Genomic DNA, 5,980 nt, shown 5'->3' on the forward strand with positions numbered 1-5,980 from the left:
ATGCCATGATGCAACTAATATAAACATCCTAATGCAAGTGATTCTATCAACTAATATGTCATATAAACTAAATGCAAGTCCTAAATTCACATTGTTATACCGCATCAATCAAAATAAAGCCACATAGTCATTAACATAAAGAGGAAAAAGGAGATTGGAAAGATCATACCATGCGGTCTTCAATATCCTCATGTCTCGGATGTGGCGTAGTCAATCAATGTGAACAAGGATAGAACAAACACAATATATACAAGATAATATATACACGACTACAAAAGGAAATAAACATGTTTTTGGGTTTTCAATTTTCAAATTTTTATGATTTTTGAAATTTTTCAATTTTTTTGGATTTTTGAATAAGAGTTAAATGTTATAATTCCCATCCCCACACTAATATGGGCATTGTCCTCAATGGCCAAAATGATGGAAATTATGCAAAGATGATGCATGATTTCTATACTAAATGCAATCTACACTAAGCTATACTACATGATGCATGGTTTTTGTTATGACGGAGAGGATAATTTAGATTACCTCCCGTTGTGTATGCATTAACTTCCCCAAACCGAGTAAGACACTATTGCTAATGTCCAAGGATGGGTGTAGTTCATGCACACACTATGCTATGCATGAAACTAATTTGTCATTTTGGATTTTGAAAATGGGAACAATAGAATGAGAACACCTCAATGGTATCGAGGTGTGAGTCCTCTAATGGGGCTAGGACTACTCCAACAATGATCAAAATTAAATAAAATACAAGGAGAGAAATAGACAAACCATGAGAGGGTAGGAGTCTCCAAGGCTTGCTAATCTTCCATCATGCTATCAGCATCACTTCCCTCATGAGAAGTGGTCACATTGCCACTTTACTTGTCATTTGCTTCTTCACTTTCTTCCTTACCTTCCTCATCTTCATCTTCACCATCCTTTTCTTCTTCACTTGCCTCTTCCTCAATATTATCATCAACTTCTTCATCATTTCCAACAACCTCATTGTCACCCAAAACGACCCTAGATGCACCCGGAAATAAGACTTCTCTATCCGCCCAACTAGGCAAAGGACAAGATGGATCAAGTAGTCCTTGCCTAGCTAGATGTAGGAGGGGTGGATATTGAGCCAAGTAGGCATTTTTCCGATCTTCATAGGCTTGCTTGTGCATTGCTTTCATGAGAAGAGTCACATAGTCTTTCCCAACTTCAACTCCTTCCGGCTTGAACTCTTCATACTTAAAAGGGTAAGGTGGTATGACAATGGAAGAGGAGGGTATTTCAAGATCACCCTTTTGTTGTTGAATGATATACTCGGCCTCTTTGGAAAGGGGAGGTAGATAATTGGTCCGGTGGATGCTTAGACGGCAAATCTTTGAAGGCAAGGTGAACGATCTAGCTTCACTAGTGAGCCATCCATACTTAGTGTCAAGGGGGTTATGGGCAACCCACTTGAACTTGTGAATCATAGTATGCATATCAACAAGATGGCCACCATCCTTTGCTTTGTACTTGTTATCCTTATTGAAGTTAGGATCAAAGTGCTTGGCTAGGATAGTGACTAGGCCGCCATTGACAATAACGGTCGTGCCCTTCTTCCCACAATCAATGTTGAGCCATCTATCTACCAAGAGCCTCAAAGAATTTTAAGGCTTGGTGTGTACTCTTCCGATATTCAAAGCCGATTCAAGGAGAATAAAATCAAGTCTTGTGAAATGGTTGGTATCTTTCCTAGCAATTATGGTGTTACCCACGACCTTGTGCCATACTCTTATGCCCGGATGGTGGACCAAAAGAGCACGACTTGCATGAAAATCCTCAAATTTCTTCCCGGAGATTGCCTCCCAAAGAGGTTCGGGGTCATACTTTCCATAACTCTTAAAATAACTCGGTTCATCACTAAGACCAAAAATTTCACCCAATTCCCTAAAGGTAATGCGTCTACTAACATTAGCTAGACGAAACTCGATATTCTCCCTATTCTCAACTTTGGTGACTTTCAAAGAACTTAAAAATTCCAAGGTAAGGGAGGGGTATGTCAATTCCCTTGTTTCAAACAATTTCTTCAACCCCATGGCATTAAAAAAGGCTTTTGTTTGCTCAAGAACACCCAATTTTTCTAAGGTATCTTCACATATGAATTTGGTGGATTGTAATGACTTCATAGCAAACTTGACAAAGGTATTTCTATGGGTATCGGAAATAAAAGTTACCTCCGGATAATGCAAAAGTTGATCAATTACCGGAGTAGAAGGTGTTGTTGCTCCCATAGAAGGTTGTTGTTGTTGTTTCACTTCCAAGTTTTGTGTTGCTACCATCATAGCCAATGCTTTCTTTGTTTGAAGAGCCTTTTGCCTTTGTGAGAGTGCCTTAGCCTTTGGTGCCTTTGTTGCCTTTGTTGCTCCCTTAGTCCTTGCCATTGATGAACTAACCAAGAAAAGAATGAAAAATCTTCAATTTGTAGTATGCCCAAATCGATTTGAAGGTGAAAGGCTTTGCCTTTATGAAATCAAAAATCGACTCAAAGGTTGAAGATTTTGTGCTTGGTTTTGATTTTTGTTGAAGAAGGAGTGATTGATTTGTTGTTGGAAGGATGGTTTGATTTGTTTTTGGTGAATGTTGTTGAGGGTTTTTGTTTTTGTGATGAAGAGGATGAGGGTTTTGATGTTGTGGGTAGTGTTTATGAATGAATGAATGAAGGTGGGAGGGGTTTTAAATAGACCGAAATTTTCGAATCTGCAGGGGCAATCCGTGCGGATTCTGCCCAATCCGTGCGGATTCTGCTCCTTCTGGACTTTGCAAAACTCGCCTAAAGACGGGCGGATTAGCGACAATCCGCTCGGATTTGCTGAACACGGGACGGGCGGATTTGCTTAAAGACGAACGGATTTCAGTCCAGAAAATTTTGCTTGTTTTCCTCAGCTGCAAAGACGGACGTCTTTCTTACAAGACGGGCGGATTCCTCAAGACGGGCGGATTCTTCACAGGACGCCCGGATTCAGTCACAGTCAAGATTTTTTTCAAAATTCGGCTCAGTTCAGGACGGGCGTCTTTTCTGCAATACGCTCGGATTCTTCCCCTGTGTACACGGATTCAGTTCCATCCGTGCACACTGCATTTCCCATACCATTCTTCCATTCTTTCTTCAAGTCTTGTGTTCGTCATCGTGGGGGCACTACTAAGGCATGGATAGCCTAGACAATTGTCATCCCCACACTAAGCTAAAAACACTACACATCAATTGAAATTGTTAGTCCCTCTCTCACTTCTCTCAAACATGATAATTATTTTGATCAAAGTAAATAAAAATCCAAAGATGACAAAAATGCAATACAAGAATTGAAATGTAAGTTTGGGAGTTAGAAATATTTACAAGTGGTGGTTTAGGGAGGACTCCACCAAACTCTCATTCTTGATGAGATGTCAAGGGGGCATGTCCAAGGTGTTGTTGATGTTGCTCAACACCATGAAGAAGTAATCGAAGGCTTGTTCATTATCATGGTAGAGGTTCTCAATAGACCTTGGCCCTTGTTTGTCTTGATCGATGGAATTACCAATGTAGGGATTAAAAATCCCTTCAAATTTGTCGTCCCAAAGACCACAAACTTCATTGAGTTGATCATTAAAAATCTCTTGCTTAGATGGAGACAACTCTCCCAATTTCTTCTCTTGGCCAATGAGGCCATCCTCTTCTTCCTTGGTTGATTTTGATGAGCTTTGCAAGCTCTCCTTGTCACAATTCACTTGCTCTTTGAATGGAGCATCTTCAATTTTCTTCTTCCATTGGAGTTCCGATTTCTTCCTTTCATCTTTTCGGCTATAATGATCAATCATGAAACATGGTTCATGCAAATGAGGAGCTCTCATAGTCTTGTCAAGATTAAAAGTTATGCTTTCATCTCCCACTTCTAGAGTGAGCTCACCATGTTTCACATCAATCACCGCACCCGCGGTGTGTAGGAAAGGTCTTTCTAGGATGATTGGAATATTGGAATCTTCCTCCATATCAACAATGACAAAGTCCACCGGGATGAAAAACTTCCCAATTCGCACGGGGACATCTTCCCATATCCCTAACGGTGTCTTCGTCGATCTATCGGCCATTTGGAGTGTGATGTTGGTGCATTTAAGCTCTCCCATCCCCAACCTTTTACTCACCGAGTACGGCATGACACTCACACTAGCCCCTAGATCACATAAGGCTTTGTTGATCGTCGTGTCGCCAATGGTACACGGTATTGAGAAGCTTCCCGGATCCTTTAACTTTGGAGGTGAACTCCCTTGAAGTATTGCACTACTCACCTTAGTGAGGGCGATAGTCTCAAGCTTCCGGATCGACTTCTTCTTTGTGAGGATATCTTTCATGTATTTCGCATAGGCCGGCACGTGATTGATTAATTCCGTGAAAGGAATTGAGACTTCCAAATTCTCAACAATTTCCATGAATTTTCCAAGTTGATCATCAAATTTGGGCTTGGCTTGACGACTTGGAAAAGGGAGTCTAATCACAATGGGCTCCTTCTCCTTGGCCTTGTCTTCATTTTTCTTTGAACTTTCTTCTTTTGATGATTCTCCATCTTTGGAGTTTTGCACAATTTCTTCCTTTTCACTAGCTTCCACAACTTCATCCTCAACTTGCTTCTTCGGTGCTTCATACCTTGTACCACTTCTCAAGTGAATGGCACTAACCGTTTCATGTCTAGGGGGATTACTTTGAGGTGGTAATTGCCCCTTTTGTCTTTGTGAGCTTGAAGATGCTAGTTGAGTCAATTGTGTTTCCAACATCTTGGTGTGAGCTAGAATGTTGTTGATGGTGGTTTCCTTTGCTTGGCTATCTTTTTGCATTTGAGTGAAAAATTCTTGTTGATTCTTTTGCATTTGGAGGACCGCTTTTTGGACATCAAAACCTTGGTCATTTTGGTGATTGTATGGATTTTGATTTTGGTAACCTTGGTTTTGATTGTAAAAGGGTCTTTGATTTTGGTTTCTCATGGGTGGTGGAGTGTATGTTGTTTGAGGGTTTTGAACATTTTGGCTTTTGTATGAGAGATTTGGATGGAATTTGGTGTTTTCATTGTAAAAGTTGGAATAAGGGGTACCACTCTTGTATGCTTGGAAAGCATTCACTTGTTCATTTGTTCCCCTACATTCACCTTGGTCATGTCCCAAAGTTCCACAATTCTCACATATCTCACTTGGGATTGATGAGGATGCCGTCATGGCATTAACATGATGCTTTGATGATTTTGAGTTTTCCTCAAGTCTAGCCATAACTTGTTCAAACTTCAAGTTGATTGTGTCAATGTGAGCACTAAGTTGAGCACCTAATTGAGTAACGGAGTCCACTTCATGCTTTCCTCCTCTAGTAGCCTTGGGAGGTCTACTATATTGTGAGTTATGGACCACCATTTCCTCAATCTTGTTCCATGTTTGATTGTCATCAACTTCGGTGAACATTACATTTGATCCCATATTGAGAATGTTCCTAGAATCTTCATATAAACCATTCCAAAATTGTTGTACCAAAAACCATTCGCTAAGTCCATGGTGAGGACATGAACGACAAATTCCTTTGAACCGCTCCCAAGCTTCATACAAAGACTCTTCATCCCTTTGCTTAAAACCCGTAATTTGAGCTCTTAGCATGTTAGTCTTTTCCGGTGGGTAGAATTTTTTGTAGAAAGCTAGACCCAACTTCTTCCAAGAATCTATTCCAAGGGTGGCCTTATCAAGGCCCTTCAACCATTGCTTCGCGGTGCCGATTAAGGAAAAAGGAAATAAGACCCATCTAATTTGGTCTTGAGTCACGCCCGTTTGAGAGATAGCATCACAATAGTCGCAAAAGGTTTCCATATGAGAATGAGGGTCCTCACTAGGCATCCCCCCAAATTGGCTCCTCTCAACTAATTGGATGAAGGCGGACTTGGCAATAAAATTTCTGGTTAGATGTTGCGGTGTAGGAGTACCATTTGGTAGATTCTCCTCGGTG

General features: G+C 40.7%; 1 non-coding gene across 1 annotated transcript; it reads left to right on the forward strand.

Annotated features, from left to right (window-relative positions):
* The first annotated feature begins 5,530 nt into the window (after positions 1 to 5,530).
* LOC141589255 (small nucleolar RNA R71) lies at positions 5,531 to 5,637 on the forward strand. The gene has a single exon (XR_012520203.1). It is a non-coding gene; the product is annotated as a small nucleolar RNA R71 (small nucleolar RNA).
* Positions 5,638 to 5,980: the final 343 nt, after the last annotated feature.

Source organism: Silene latifolia, chromosome 6 (assembly GCF_048544455.1).
Source record: "Silene latifolia isolate original U9 population chromosome 6, ASM4854445v1, whole genome shotgun sequence".
NCBI lineage: Eukaryota > Viridiplantae > Streptophyta > Magnoliopsida > Caryophyllales > Caryophyllaceae > Silene > Silene latifolia.